The 17,114-nt window shown below is 37.8% G+C and overlaps 1 long non-coding RNA gene across 1 annotated transcript in view; it reads right to left on the reverse strand.

The window, feature by feature from the left end:
* Positions 1-1,453: 1,453 nt before the first annotated feature.
* The window catches only part of LOC141545154 (uncharacterized), a 63,014-nt gene continuing 47,353 nt past the window's right edge, over positions 1,454-17,114 (reverse strand). The window contains exons 2-3 of the long non-coding RNA XR_012482911.1: positions 5,756-5,887; positions 1,454-1,972 (exon numbers count right to left, since the gene is read on the reverse strand). This is a non-coding gene — a long non-coding RNA (uncharacterized LOC141545154). The remainder of the gene's footprint in view (positions 1,973-5,755; positions 5,888-17,114) is intronic.

Here is a 17,114-nt window from a genome sequence, read left to right on the forward strand (position 1 = left end):
GTTTGAATTCTTGTTCTAAATTTGCCAAAATTAGCTGTATGATCCAGAATAAGTCACTTAAGAGGCTGTTGTTTTGTCTGTGAAATAAGAAATTCAAACTGTAGATTTTATTATTAGAAAAAAACCTAGAAAATTGAATCCAGCCTTATATGAGAAAGCCAAGGCCCTGTGAGATGACTTGCCTAAGATCACACAAATAGCAAGTAGATTCAAAATCTAAGCCATGGGTTCTAAACTAGGAGCTTTTCCCATTGAAATGCCCATTCCTAACAAGTGTGGAGTGCCAGTTCAGTAACCATAATCCATCCTGTAAAGTGTGAGCCAACTCCTCCTCTCCTTCTTACGCTACGGCCCATTCCTTGCCTTATGTTCATTTCACTGCATCTTTGATCTCTTCCGGAGGACGATGGTGAAATGCAAAATCTTAAAGGCGGCACTTTGTTAGTAATAACTCGTATAAAAACTGTCAAGCAATATATCCTTGCACCACCGACTAAAGCAGAGGCTTTCACACCTTTTTCTGTTCATAGGACAGTTTTATTCCTTGTAATGAGCCATCAGGGCCCAGGAAATCGAAGGTGTAAGTTCCATATAATTCACAGGAAATTTGAACTTGCAAAATTCTAAGTTCCATATAATTCTCTGCCCACCTAGGCTGTCAGGTTTGGAGACTGCTAATGGATTTCAGTTTGGGCCACTCTAATCCATGGCCTCCACAGGCCATTGATGGTTCCCTTAGTGATTAATAACTGGCTTCTAATAATAACTGACATTTATAAAGCTCTTTGAAGTTTGCAAAATATTTTATACATATTATCTCACTCAAGCCTCGGGACAATCAGTGAGGGAGATACTAGAAGAATTATTATACCCATTTTGCAGATAAGGAAACTGAGGTTCACACATGAGGGGATGTGCCCAAGATGGTTAAATGTCAGAGGCAGGGCTAAATCCAGGCCTTTCTGATTCCAAGTTCAGCACTCTACCTACTGCGCCAGAAGCAGTTTAGTGTATTGGAAAGAGCTCTTGATGGGAAGTTAGGAGACTTTGCAATCTCAGCTCTAACTCCTATTTGGACTAATGATTGCACCTCTCTGGTTCTCTATTTCCTCTATTGCCCTCATAAATTTACTAGTTCCCCTTCCCCTTAAAAAAAAAAAAAATCCCTGCAAATTATTCCCTGATGCCCAGGGCCCATTCTCCAGCGCTTCTGAGAGATTTCTCAGATTTTTGTATCATGTACTCTGAAGATGGTAACCAACCTCCAATGTTTGTCTTGGCTTCAAGGCCTGGTCCCACCCCCCACCCTCAGTCTTTGTCTTTAGGGTCTATGGGAGGTCAACTTCCCACCACCCTCCCCCCCAAACCTTGGCTCACCCTGCCACCCACCCCCCACCCATGTCACAGCAAATGGGAGGAAGGTGAGGGAAATCCTTCCATTTACTAAGCTGCTCAGATTGATAAAACAGCCCCGCTCTGTTAGAACAGCTTCAAGGGCAAACAGTGAGGAGGTTTACCCATTCAAACAAAGCGAGGAGCTAGCAAAGTCTTTTTTAAAAGATGTTCCTAGGCCAAAGGCCTTTGTTTCTTTTCCAGTTACTTGATGGAAAATAGAGATAAAGATAAGTGAGGTCTGAATTGAGGAACCCGGTGTTCCTCCCCCCTCACAATGTTTCTTTTGTATCTCACAAGTAGCAACCACTTTTATTGAAGAGCAGAGCTGTATTCAAGGCTGGGGAAAAAGGGCAAGCTTTTGGAACATTTGCAGGGAGCAAAATCATTTCTGTGAAGGGAAGAGAACTGGATTTAGGATACTGCCCTAAGGAACTTGAGGTCGAGTCTACGCTGTCCATTCCTTCCCAGAATGTAACCGAAGATCAATCGCTTCTTTGGTGCATCAGTTTCCCCATCAGCAAGATGAAAAGCTTGGGCCAGATGGCTTCTGAAGTTCTTATCAACTCTAGCTTATGCTCTATAAAACAGGGAGAATGATCACAATAAGTATTCCACAGAGGGATGTTAACCGTACAAAGTCTAAGAAAGTCTCTACTTTCTGTAGAGGAAGCAGGTCACAACCTGTCTCAGGTTTAGAACTTCTGATTCCTTCCTCTTCTAGAGCTGTACAAGGTACAGAAAATTCAAACAAATCATCTGAGAACTAATAAGTCTTGAAGGTGCATTTGAACCCATTACCGAGCTTGAAGCCCTGAATGCTATTTTGTCAGACTGCCCCATCACCACTAAGCAATATAGCAATAGACAGCTCTACACAATGCTACTAATAAATTGTTGGTGGAGTTGTGAATTGATCCAACCATTCTTGAGAGCATTTTGGAACTGTGCCACAGGGTAAATAAGCTGTGAATACCCTTTGATCCAGAAAAAAAAAGTATCCCAAAGAGATCATAAAAAAAGAAAAAGTATCTACGTGTGAAAAAATATTGATAGCAGCCCTTTTCAGGGTTGTCCATCACTTAGGAAATGGCTAAACAAACATGGTATATGAATGTAATAGAATACTACCATGTAATAAAAAATAATGAACAGGCAGATTTCAGAAAAACCTGGAAAGATCTGTACAAATTAATGCAAAGTGAAATGAGAAGAACCAGGAAAATACTGTGCGCTGTATCAGCAACACTGTGTGGTGATCAATTATGATGGACTCAGCTCTTCTCAGTAACACAATGATCCAAGTACAAAGGATTTAAGAAGGAAAATGCTCTCCATATCCAGATAAAAGACTGATGAGCTCCGAATGCAGATTGAAGCATATTTCTTTATTCTTTCTTGTATTATACCCTGGACAACAGGAGCCCTCATCCACTTGGTATTTTCCTGTATCAATGATTAGGACAAATTCTTGCAATTGATTTAAAGGTTTTATTCAGAAAATTCTATATAGTTTCAGGATTTGAATCAGCACTATTATTATTTTTACAAAGAGAAACATTTTTAGGACTTCTATTTTATGGAATGTATATATGTGCTGGACCTCATTCTTGGTAAATATATTTGTTGGACATATTTGTCAGAGTTTTGTCATATGAGGCTTTATATGTTATTTTTTTCTCTTTTTTTCTATTAGATTCCCCCATCTTGGCTAGAATGGAAGTGCAGGAACTATTTATGGACCTGATCTACTATTGACCATCATAGACACAGGCACTTTGACCTGCTCCATTCAACTCTTCTTTAATAACCTAGTGCCATCACCATCACTTTTAGCTTCCAGGGGTTTACTATACTTATGTCCAACAGAGCAGAGACATCCATTCAGTTTATCCGACTGAAGCTCAGAATTCCTAAGCTCAGGAGTTCTGCTAGCCTGAGCCCGCCCTATTAGCAGAAATTATTGTCATGCACCAGTTTGTGTCTATTATTTTTCAATGAATCTCATATGATTTTGAATGGTGAACACTTTATTGGAGGAAAGTATTTAAGGTGCCCTATAAGTCCATAAAGCAAATGCCTTTTTTTTACACAATCAACAAGAAACACAATGAGATCTTATGCTTTTTTTTTGCTTTTCAGACAACTCTGTGATGATAAAGATATGGTCTATTATGGACTATCACCTAACAAATTCTTCTTTTCCTTTAACCTGCATCAAGGATACTCTTGATGAATCCATAGGATATTCTCATTAAAGTTTTATATACTTGTGAAAAGTAGGCATTTATAATTGATATTGGTGCTCTCAATAAGATCTGAAGGGTTTTTTCCCTTCGTGATTTTTGTATCTTGCATTCCCTCAACTAACTTGAGAATTGATTCAATACTATAAAATCTATATTTCCAAAATAGGCCTCCTTTGCACATACTAACACTAATATATAGTTGCTTTCCCATTTTTGTTCTCTTTAATGTCATTTCTCCTTACTCTATAAGCATCTAGGAATGTGATTTTAAAGTGCAAATGTAGTGACGCCATTCTTCTTGAGAGTGAAAAGTTTGTTACAAAATCTTTGCAGTTTTTTTCCATCTTTCACCTGTTTGTTATCCTTAGGGTTTCACCGTTAAATACCCTTTCGAGGGGCAGCTAGTTGGTGCAGTGGATTGAGCACTAGCCCTGAGATCAGAAGTACCAGAATTCAAATCTGGCCTTAGATACTTAACACTTCCTGGCTATGTAATCCTGGACAAGTTACTTTACCCCAATTGCTTCAGAAAAAAAAAAAAAAAAAAGTCTTTTGAAATAACTTTGATTAGTTGGGTCATTCATCAAGCTTTATTTAAATTAGTCCTTTCACCCATTGCTCAGAGTTTGAGGAAATACTGTATTTAATTTTTCTATATTCTTCTCTGTGTATTTTACAAATGAGTTTACATTCTAAACCAAGGGATTTAGCGGCATATCCTTTTGGATAACAAATAAATCAAGTCTTTATTGATTAAAGCAGTTTTAGACTTTTTTGATCTCTTTATTATGGGGATTTACTTACATTGCTTAAACTTCCATATGAAGCTATTATTATAACAGGTGTTCATATCATTTCCTCCATCCATCTCATTTGTATATAATAACCTATTTAAATAGGTCAGCCTGGAATTGTTTCAATTATATACTTATATTGCTTTTTCATTTTTAGTCTCCTAGCTTTGTGTTATTTTTAATACCTGTTCTTGACAAAGTAGTGATATGAATGTACTGATTCATCAATGGCTCATGCTTAAGTAATCAATTACTCCCTGTCTATTAAAATATACTTTCATTTTTGATGAAGTTATTTAGTATTTGTCATTTCCAATTCATTCCAATTCAATTTGTTTACTGTACAAGAGTCTCACACTTAAGAGTATCAATATTAATGGTTTTAGTCAAAATAAAAAATAGCGATTCTTCACTCCTCTGCCTGGATTCCTACAATTCTGCCACCATCTATGCCATAGAAGCCAAAGACTATTCAGAACTAAAGAATATTTTGTTGTTTTTCCTCTGGAACTACAGTCAAAGAATTCATCACCAAGTGGCCACAAGGAGCTTCTCCATACTTATCCAGACTAATGCTAGAAAAATGGCCAGACTATTGATGATGAGCTTTTCCATTCTTATCGAGGCTGGTATAAAGAAAAAAAAAGTCTGTTACCAGGTCAAGTCCAAACTGAAGTCTGCCAAACCTGTGAGCTTTAGTAGTCTCTGGTATTGCTTTTGAAAATCTCGGGTCACCTTCACTTTAAAGAGAGCATAGATCCATAAAAGGAAGCTTTTTGGATGAATGGATGGGGATGTTTGTTTTTTGATAGGGAAGAAAGAATCAACAAAGAAAGTAAAGAAAGCAAAAAAGTTATAGGAAATTTAGTATATAAGAAAATATTAACAGCCTTAGAATTGGCCTAGAATTAGTGTATTTGTATGTGTGTAATATATGTGTCTATATATAGAGATACATATATGTGTTTTATTTTATATAACATAGTATACTATATTACTAGATATACTAGAATATAGCATATATCCTAGTATATGAAGTAATATTAGTTAATAACTACACATGCATAAAATATGTATTTTAATTTTTATATATTACACACACACCAATTAGTACTTATTAAAAGCACTACACAGATATAAAGACAAAAAGCCAAATCCTGTCCTCACAGGGCTTACAATTTATTGAAGGAGACAATAAACAAATACATACGTACATATAGATGGGCTACATACAGAATTAGGAGTACTTGGGAAGGGGGCCCGGCCCACCTTTTCAGACCGGTACAATGGAAGATTTTTTTTAATCCGTTTCACACTCACATTTTCACTGAGGGCAATTACGCCCACAATACTCGATTTGATTTCCTAAAGTCCCATTCTTCTGAATTTAAGATGGAAAATGATTCCTCTGGACTCTTGAGGGAGGATGACCTCAGAGATGCTCAGAGGCACCTGGAATTCCAAAAGACAGCCAATCAGGAAAGTCTGAAGCTGTAGCCGTGGCAACAGAGGCAGGGATTCTGGTGGGGCGGTACTACAAAGTACCTGAGGGTTGTGCTGTTGTGCAAGAGCCAATAGAAAAAAAGGCCCACCTGAAGAGTAAGCTGAGGTTACTCTAGGAGACCGGAAGAAGAGTAGGGAACACCATTTTTAGGAGAGAGCAGCTGAAGGACTTTTAATTCCTTAAGGGACTTCTTAAGAGAGCCCCTTGGAGATGAACCTGGGACTTTATTAACATCTTCCTTAACTACTACCCAGACCTCTGCTTTCTCTTTTCCCTTCCATGCCTCCACCCCTACCAAAATTTTAAAGACTTACTAATAAAAATTGCTTAAATGCTGCTGCCATTTTTAAAAAGTTACATTTGCAAGCCTGAACAGATCTTTGTACTTCGTTACACAAAAATTTTTCAACATCAAGCGCTGAAACAAAAAGTTTTATTTAACCCTCAGTTACCTAGGAAGTGTCCCCACTCCCATTCCTTGACCATTCTGGTTAATCAAGTTTTTCCCATATTAAAGTGGATTCTTAAATATTTAGACAGTAAGACAGAAATAAAAGTTTGTCCAACTTTGCCTTATTCGGTGGGAGTGACAATCTAGATCTCTTTTTTTTGGATTTTGGACTCTTTTGGCAGTCTTGGAAAGCCAGGAACTTCTTTCTCAGAATAATAATGCTTTTAAATGCATAAGATTCATAAAATTACAAAGGAAATCAATTGAAATATTCTTAAAACATAAATCCATCATTCCCAGGTTAAAAACTCAGATTCTAAGTTCTTTCAAAGAGCAAAGAAATCAGCCAGCATTGTAAGCTCTAGGGATGCAAAGAAAAGCAAAAATTCCTTTCCTCAAGGAGATGGCATTCTAATGAGGGAGGCTACTTGCAAATAACTATGTACAGACATATTTATACAGTGTAAATGGAAGATTATCTCAAAGGGAAGGAGGGGAAATGCAGAATCACCAAATACTATTTCAGGTATTTGTCTTAAGTAGCTTAGGTGCATGTTATTATACATTCTTCTTTGAGAAGGTAAACACAGAGGAAAGCAGGCATAGGACAGAACTTAGCTTTATGGAAGAGAGGGAAGAGTATGCTTTCAGGAAACATGGAAGCTTCACACCCTGGTAAACTTGGTTCTTTCTAAGGAAAGGCCTCTGGACAACTTCAAGTCTCCAAAATCAGAACCAATTATAAATCCTTAAAAAAGATTATCCATAGGCCCTAAACTATCCAGAACCTTTGATATGTAGTTCCACTACTGGGTTTAAATCTGGAAAAAGTCAAGGATAAAATCAAGAAGAATTCATTAAGTGCCTACTAAGTGCAAGGTGGGCAGCTGATGGGGGGGTCAGGCATGCAGTCAGGAAGGATCCTCTTCCAGAGTTCAAATCTGACCTCAGGCATTGACTAGCTGTGTAACCACGAACATTTAAAACCTTCTTTGTCTCAGAATAAACTAAAGAGAACCAATATACACAATGGCCACACACACACACGCACACACACACACACACACACACACACACACACTCACACACACCCACATAAAGCAAATGTAATTTGATTAAACTCAATGTAATTGCAATAAACAATCAGAGATTCTGAAGACAGAGGATGAACCCCATATTCTTTCTCCCAGCAGAGAAGTAAGATGCTTTTGCATATATTATCAGATACAGATGCTTTGCTGATAGTTTTGCTTAACTACTTTCCTTTCTTATAGGAGAGGGCTCAATCTTGGAGATCATAATATTGTGAAATGACTGTTGTGTAAAATAAAACACAAAAGGAATCCTTTTTCTAATGCTCACAATAGCAAACCAAAGATCAATCCTCCCTTACACATAGCATGAAAGAAACTATTGGTTCTTTTTAGTCCCCACACACTCCACAGCTTGAAATCTATGTCATGAGACTGGCATCCTATTAGCCAGCATGCCAGTCTTCAGCTCTGGGTCAATCACTGCTGTCTTTTATGTCCCCACTTCCCAGAATATCTCCCATCCCAAATTTGAGGGTCACCGCCTGTTATCACCTTTTGTATTTATAAGAATGGGTTCAGTTCACAAGCTCTACAAAAAAAAAAAAGTCAGTCCAATCACCACCACTGCTGGCACTCAAGAACAGAGGTTAGCTACCTAGGGCATCACTTTGCCAATCCCTGATATTTCAAGATAAAGTAAAACCCTGATTCTACTTTTCATTTTCTACGTGATTCAGTAAATAAAAGTTCCTTGAGGTCAGAGACTTATGTTTCATTTGTTCACTATGTTTCAGTGTACCCACAATGTCTAGCACATAGTAGGAGAATTAAAAGTGTTTTTATAAGGCCTCATCTCCAAAATATACAGAGAATTGATTCTAATTTATAAGAAATCTAGCCATTCTCCAATTGATAAATGGTCAAAGGATATGAACAGACAATTTTCAGATGATGAAATTAAAACTATTTCCACTCATATGAAAGAGTGTTCCAAATCACTATTGATCAGAGAAATGCAAATTAAGACAACTCTGAGATATCATTACACACCTGTCAGATTGGCTAAGATGACAGGAACAAATAACGATGAATGTTGGAGGGGATGTGGGGAAACTGGGACACTGATGCATTGTTGGTGGAGTTGTGAAAGAATCCGGCCATTCTGGAGAGCAATCTGGAATTATGCCCAAAAAGTTATCAAACTATGCACACCCTCTGACCCAGCAATGCAACTACTGGGCTTATATCCCAAAGAGATCTTAAAGAAGGGAAAGGGACCTGTATGTGCCAAAATGTTTGTGGCAGGCCTTATTTGTAGTGGCCAGAAACTGGAAGATGAATGGATGTCCATCAATTGGAGAATGGTTGGGTAAATTGTGGTATATGAATGTTATGGAATATTATTGTTCTGTAAGAAATGACCAGCAGGATGAATACAGAGAGGTTTGGAGAGACTTACATCAACTGATGCTGAGTGAAATGAGCAGGACCAGGAGATCATTATACGCTTCAACAATGATACTGTATGAGGATGTATTCTGATGGAAGTGGATATCTTCAACATAGAGAAGAGCTAATCCAATTCCAATTGATCAATGATGGACAGAATCAGCTACACCCAGAAAAGGAACATTGGGAAATGAGTGTAAACTGTGAGCATTTTTTGTTTGTTTGTTTTTCTTCCCAGATTATTTTTACCTTCTGAATACAATCCTTCCTTTGCAACAACAACAACAACAAAATTCGGTTCTGCACATATATATTGTGCCTAGGATATACTATAAGATATTTAATATGTATGAGAATACCTGCCATCTAGGGGAGGGGGTGGAGGAAAGGAGGGGAAAATTCAGAACAGAAGGGAGTACAAGGGATAATGTTGTAAAAAATTGCCTATGCATATGTACTGTCAAAAAATGTTATAATTATAAAATTAATTTTAAAAATTTTAAAGTGCCTTTATAGTATTCCAAAAGTGAAGTTCTGACCATGTCATTTCAAGAAGAGCCAACAAATCCCTATTGCCCCTAGGATAAAATTTTTAAAACTTTTTGTTTAGTATGTTTAAGCCCTTTACAACATGACCCTAGCTTATCTTTTCATGCTTTTTAAACATTATTCCCTTTGATGACAGTCTAGCCAAATGATCCTTTTTTCTGTTTCTCATAGATAACATTCTATCTTCTAGCTCTGTGACTCTACACAGACTATTCCCGATGCCTGTCACTCATTGCCACTTCACTTTTGCCCGTTAAAATCCCCAGTCTCCTCCAAAGCACAGTCCAGGTGCCATCTCTGCCATGAGCCTTTGCAGATCCTCCAGGCCCTGCTGGAGCCCTTGTCTACCCTCCTCCTCCAAGATATAATGCAATCATCTTGTATTTTAGAGCATAGGACTGGATCAGTGGTTTCATTAGCATTAGGTGACTCTCAGATGAAGAAGTTCTCTATACCTCCAATCAGCTTCTACGTGCAATTTAGAATCTTTGAGCATTGTCTTGGGATCACACAGACAGTATGAGTCAGAGGCAGGGCTTAACCTCCAATTTCTCTAGATCTAGGACACATATGTATTTGCTTTTTATTTACTATTTACTGATATTTACTATTTATACCATATTTCCATCTCTTTTATATTATTTATATATTTTCCTGACAGAGCGGAAACTCCCAAGGACAAGGACTATTTGATTTTTTCCTTTGTATATCTAGCACCTGAGACAAAATAGGTACTTAATAAATGTTTTTTTGATTGATAGATTAGATTGGATTGATCTGGGGACCTGCCTACTTCAAATTTTCTCTATAGACAAAGAAAACTTATTTTTTTGTTTCATCCCCGACAGAAAGATGTTAGAAGCAAGCGAACCTCTAGCATTAAAAACCAAGCATCATAAGCACTCAGGAAAAATAAAAATAAAAAGGGAATAAGCCCAGTCATCCTGGGAAGTGGTTGCGGGAATGATTGTGATGAGACAAGTGGGACGGTTGAGAGAGAATTATATCTTCAGCTATGCTGAGCTCTGGGGAAAGGCCAGTATCAGCTGCAGCTGGGTACTATGGCCAGGCCAAATGCTGAGAGGGAAGGGAACAATGTGTTATTAGCAAAGGCTTAGTGGCTATATGGGTTAGCTTGATAGCTATTAAGTGGGGAAGCTAAGAAGTTTTGGGAACACCATGTCAGTTCTCAGAATTCAGTAAGCAGAATATAATAGAATAAAGTTCCCATTTCCCCAGCAACTTAAGAAAAATTAAATATTTTGTTCTTTTGAAATATTTTCCCCCAAGAAGTTAAAAGGGTTTTTTATTGTTATTATTTTTTAATAAAAAGGGTCACTCAGAAAAAGAAAAAAAAACTAGCCTCAAATCCCCTGGAATAAGAGTAGCCAGATCTTTCTGAATTCTATTCCACAAATGGAAATTGAGGCAGACAATACTAATGTAAGTGAGACTTAGGACCCTTCATGCTTCTGTCTGGAAGCATCAATGATCTGATTTATCACGGCTCCTCTGTACCAGAGCTTTGGAGCACTCAGTCCAACCTTAGGATACCTAAAGCCTTCGAGCCCAAGTCTCTGTTATCCATATGTTGCCATCAGTAATGCCTGCAGAATATCTAGCAGGATGGAAAAGATTTGGCCAGAGTGATACTGGCAAAAATAAAAAAGGCCCAAAGGCTGCCTAGTGCAGTCCTCTCTACCTTTTGCATCAGTCCATCACTACCTCCATGTTACTGATGGGTTATTACAACTTTGACTGAACTTTAGCTCTTCTTTCTTGCCTGGAAATCCCTAGAACTTTGATGGATGAATTATTTTCCCCAGATCCCTCACTCCTCATCATTCTTACTCCCTTTCCCTAAAGTTCATTCTACCATAGACAATACACAAGTAGGACACAGGACAATACACAGGTAGGAGAGGCAGAATTGTAAAGTCAGCAAATGTAACCTTCAGTTCTTTCCCTCCCTTCTGCATCCTGAAGCCTTTGGCCTCCTTTTCATGTCCCCTTCCTGCCCCCTAATATTCTCATAATCCAGCTTCTCCTGTCATGGAGAAAGCCTTGAAATATTCACTCACACTAGAGTATTAGAAACAATGTGTTGTCTCTCCCTGGAGAATCTGTATTTTAAGAGAAGGCATTAAGTGCTAATGGTGGAGTTAAATTGAATTAAATTAAATTCAACTAACATTTATTAGGGGCTGGGGATATGAAGATAAAAATGACACAGTTTCTGCTCTCAAGGACCTTCGAGCCTACTGAATCACGGAGGTTCCTTGTGAATACTGGCTATTGAAACTGAAGATACTAAGGTGGGAAAGAGGCAAGAATTAATCTTCTATCCAGGGTCTCTCTCTGGGTTGCAAATCACATGAAGGTTCCTGGGAGGGTGGACCTGTTTTATTTCTTATCATTTTTTTCTTATTTTATTTATTTCTTATAATTATTTTTTCATCCTTGTGCCTGGCACATAGTAGGCACTTAACTTCTTGTTGATAAACACTAGGTTATAATGTAATGTAATTATAATTATAATTCTGGTACCCAAGAAGAAATGAGAAAATTTACCTGCCTCCTTTCTTTGCAGACGTAGGGGGCAGGAGAGACTAGGAGTGTCCATCTGAATATGTATACTGTCTGACTATGCATATACCATCTGACTTGTTTGGTGTATTAGTGTTCTTGAACTATTTTTCCCTCTTTCTTTTGTAAATTTTTTTGCATAGGAAATTTTGAGAAGAAGATAGGAGAAGGGTGTATTTAGGAATGAAGGTGAAAAAGTAGCAAAAAGAAATAATTAGAAGATTTTTCAAAATAAAAATAAAAAGTAAATAATTGTTGGTAAATTCATTGATCTTGCACAGATTAACATCTTATTCTCCTACATGAAAAGGACCAATTGTAGACACACAACTCCAAATGAAGGCGTATGACAAGTCAGTGATGAATCTGAGAAGAAACATACTATTTGCCTGTCCTTCCTAGTGTCCTGAATCTTCTGCTCAGTGCTCAGGGTACCCATTCTCACCTTATGCCCTTTTTTCACCATTAAAAAGGACGCAGATAAAGCTTTTCAGAAACTCCCACAAAACTTCACTATACTCCTCAAAAAAAATTAGAAGATTGCTCAAGAATTAAATGCCCAGAGCTTTGGGAAACAAGTGTGGGAGCTTGGGTGACCTCACAACTTCAAGAGGAAGAGAACAGCCCTGGTCAAGCAGTGACTCAGACTGGGGTAGTTTTATTGCTGTTATCATTTCTGGCTGGCAGAACAGTGAACTGTGCTCTCTGCAGAACAATGCTTCTCTGTATAGTTGCAACCCAACTGGAGCGTATAGAGGAAGATCAACCCCTTGAGAAAGGGACAAGTCTCTTAGCAAATGGGACCCCCAAATTATCCCATCATTGGAGAGCCTTTCTTCTAGCAAATGACCTTCCATTGTTCTGAAAACAACAACATGCTAATGCTCTACTCATTTACCAAGCACTCAGAAACTAAGAAATGGAAAGATGCTCTGGCAATTGAGTCATTACAACAGTCAGAAAGCTGAAGGTTGTACTTAGGAGTTAGGAGTCCTAAATTGGAATTCCCTCTAGACACCTGCAAGCAGTGGGATGACAGGCAACATATTTAATTTAATTTAGGAAAATTTTCAAGATACATGAAGATTAAGCTACTGGTCTAACTTTACCCTCTTAATAAGTTCCATTGATGAGATCTCTCTACCCAGTACTATAACCATTACCTTATCCTGCCATCAAGCAAACCTTCAAATGTTCTATAGCTCTAGGTATTTTTTAAATTATTGGCTATTCTTCTAGTCTAGGGATTCTAAGCTTTTTTTGTCATGAACCTCTCTAATAGTCTGGATCCCTTCTCAGAACAATATTCATAAATGTGCAAAATGAAATACATAGGTTTACAAAGGAAAGTAATCATATTGAAATACAATTATAAAAATATTTACAAAGCAAGTTCATAGATCCCAAGTTGAAAATCCCAATTTCAAATCTAACTCATCTTTTAAACTCTTCCCTGAATTTCTATAGCCCCCAATGTTATCGGCTTTTGGTCATAATATCTCTAGAACTTAGCACAGAATCTGGCACTTAGCTGATTACTAATAAATGCTTCTTGGTTGATTGATTGTAGCAGGCCATGGGAAAATACTAAGGGTTAGAAAGAGTACATAGATATAAAACCATAAGATCAAAGACCTCAGAGGCAATCTAATGCAGTGATTACAATTTTATGGAATAGGAAGGGACCTTAGAAATCATTTAATTAAGGTCTCCCCCTCCCCAAAGTTTATACATTTATAGACCTATATAATTTAGATGTTTGCCCAGGTTCATATAGATAGAGGAAATCAGTGAAATTTGAACACAGATCCTCTCACTCCAATGCCTACTTCCATAACTGATTCCATGGCACCTACAAAAAAACTCTACAATGACCCATTTTTATATTTCATATGTAAATTTCAAGTTCAGCCTAATTTCAAATTTCATAAATTTGCTATTCCCTTTAGCAATCCTGCCTACCAGCAGCACATTTATCAGAGATGCATATGCCCATCATCATCCTAAGTGCCAGAGAGGGTAGGAGTCTTTAGGGCTCTGAGACACACTCCATTCCCTCTGAAAAGTGCCCAGAAGTCTGATCAGCCAGAGGAGGATTTGAATATCTTTTAGGCTTCTCAAGTTGAATAGTTGCCAAGAGGGAAATACTGCTAGAACTAGATTACTTAGGGTTTTACAAATTCTTCAAAAGCTACTTCAGATGGAGCCAGAATCTCCTAGATCACCACAGGGCTGACAGGGATCTCCCACTGGTCTCAAATCTATAATCCAGACCAACACTAACCAATAATCACCCACTGAGCAGCACCCCTTTCTGCCAGGAAATAATCAAAATTCCTTTTTCAGATTACCTTCTATCTTCTGTTTAAATCTTGCATGCACTTAGTCTTACACATTGTCACAACCATCAGAATGTACACTCCTTGAGGGCAGGAATTTTTTTTTTTGGGGGGGGGTTATATCCCAAGTACTTGGGATACAAGTTCCTGGCCCATATTTAATACTTAATAAATACTTGTTGACTGACTATAGAGGCTTATGTGCTGAGATTCAAGGCCTTTCTCCCTGTTAGGTATAAGGTTTCTTCTAATTATCCCAACTCCAACTGTGCTTGGCCCCAGTACCAAAATTGCTAGTTATGGCACTGGATGAAAAGGATGAAGGATTCAGTGGGCCTGGAAGGAAGCAGATCCCAGTACTCCCTAGTACTGCTGCTTTCAGCAACTGTCTCAAAGGAGTTAGAATTATGAAAATACTCCCTGTGGGTGGCCAACTGTCCCCGTGACTGTGTGGTGATTGAGGGGAGGGGGGGTGACATTTCTCTGTTTGTCCTTGCTTCAAAATTGCTCCCTCCAACCTGCTTGAATGCCATCCCTGCCTCCAGATGTCCAGTGTGAATCACCAGTCCAAGGGACAAAAAAAAAAAAAGCACAGGGTAGGCTTTTTGACTTCCATCCCTACAGTCGGAGGGAAGAAAATGCCAAGAAACAGAAGAAGCCAACTGTGAAAAGCTCCTGAACAAAATCTCTATGGCCTCTCAAAAATAGCCAGAAGTGCTCTTTGCAAATATATGACCACTTGCCTCTTTTGACTATAACCCCTGCACAGATCTTTGAAAGCAACCACTTTGTCCTGTTGCAATTTCCTAAAAAAAGGAAATTTTCTTGATTATCCGCAGGTAAGAAGGCTTCCTAGTTTCCACACTGTGTTTATGTCTTAACAAAAACAAAAAAATCCTTCTTTTCCTCCAGGCCAAAAGGTCTTCAGCAGAACTACTATTCCATCCACAACTTCAACTTCCCACTCTCACTTCTCCACCCAAATCATCCTTTCCTAGAAACCTCTAGCTTTGTGAAGAGCTGCCTCCTCAACTAATATGAAAGTCCAGCTCTCTCCTGACTAAATGACCCAGACAATAAACGACTACCCTTCAACAGCCTCTGAACTCCAACCAAATGAGACTATTCTGCTCCAAAGCAGCATGTGCTCTCCTGGAGCTTTTATGTCTTAATGCACACTGTTCCCAAACCCAGAACTCCCAGCCTCCCCACTTCTCCTTTGATTGTTGAATTTCTATCCCACCTTTAAGACCTTCTATCCAGGAAGCTTCCCAGATCAGTGACAACCTTTTTCCTTCAACATTATATAGAGTTTGGTTTGGTACAACTCAAATGTACTTAATCATTAAATGTTGGTTATTATAGTTCTCAACTTATGTCGTCTTCTTTCTGATAGAATATGAGCTTCATGAGAGAAAGTAGAGTGCCTTTTAAAAAATGATGCATCTCCCTCAGAACTTAGCTTGATGATGTGCCACACATTAGGTGTTCAATAGATATATACTTAGTAAATTAAACAGAAGCATCATGGGGTAATAGAATGAAAACTTTTGGAGTTAGAGAGCCAACATTCAGATCCTAGTTTTATTACTTACTACCTGATTGACTTAGGACAAGTCTCTTAAATTTTCTGAACCTTGTTTTCCTCAACAAAATAAGGACACTGAACAAGATACCTTCCTGATCTAAATTTGTGATCCAATGAATTTAATTTTTTTAAATTAGTGCTGGTTCTGAGTTAGCTATTTATTCTCACAATGTTGTAGGGACATTTTTTAAACCTTAAGAACTGAGAGATTTGAATTAACCATACATCCATGGAGAATAAATTGGTCTAAAAGTTCAGAAAAACCCTTCTGTCTCTGCCTCCACCTCCACCCCTTTTCAGTTCTTCATGGGAAGCTACTTAACCAACTTGGGTAAAGTTTTTCTGAAATTATTTCCAGGACAATTGATTACAGGAGAACAGGATTCTGGAGTCTGTACCTTTTCACTATGCATTGTTATCATTGCTGAGAGTAAGAATACAGATCCTCGAATTTTATATCACATTTTTCATTTGTACAAATCTAAGTCAGTCCTCCCAATATCCCATTTGGGTCAATAGAAGGTTTTGAGGAATTGACAATGATCATTTACGTGAAACCTCTTTTCAACTTTAACATGTACACTTCCTCATTCTCAGCCTTAGAACCAAAGTATCTTTAAGCTGAAAAGGGACCTTGAAGTCTTTTGAGGAAAGAAACATTCAGAGAAAGAAAGTGAGTTACTTGAGGTCATAGAGGAAGCAATTAATGGAAGAACTACAAATAGAACCCAAGTCTTGGGGCTCTTTCCTCCAAACCAGGAATTTTTAATCTGGGATCCATGAAATTTTTTATTAAAGCTTTTTTATTTTCAGAATATACACATGGATAATTTTTCAATATTAACCTTTGCAAAACCTAGTGTTCCAATTTCTTCCCTTCCCCCATTCCCTCCCCTAGATGCAAGTAATCCAATATATGTTAAACATGATAAAAAAATGCTAAATCCAATATATGCATATATATTTATAAAAAATATACAAAATGTATATTTATACAATTATCTTGCTGCACAAGAAAAACCTAATCAAACAGGAAAAAATGAGAAATAACATAAAATGCAAGCAAACAACAACAAAAAGAATGAAAATGCTATGTTGTGATTCACACTCAGTTCCCACAGTCCTCTCTCTGGGTGCAAGATCATTGGAACAGATCTGAATCATCTCATTGTTGAAGAG

The sequence above is a fragment of the Sminthopsis crassicaudata genome, chromosome 5, assembly GCF_048593235.1.
Source record: "Sminthopsis crassicaudata isolate SCR6 chromosome 5, ASM4859323v1, whole genome shotgun sequence".
Lineage (NCBI taxonomy): Eukaryota > Metazoa > Chordata > Mammalia > Dasyuromorphia > Dasyuridae > Sminthopsis > Sminthopsis crassicaudata.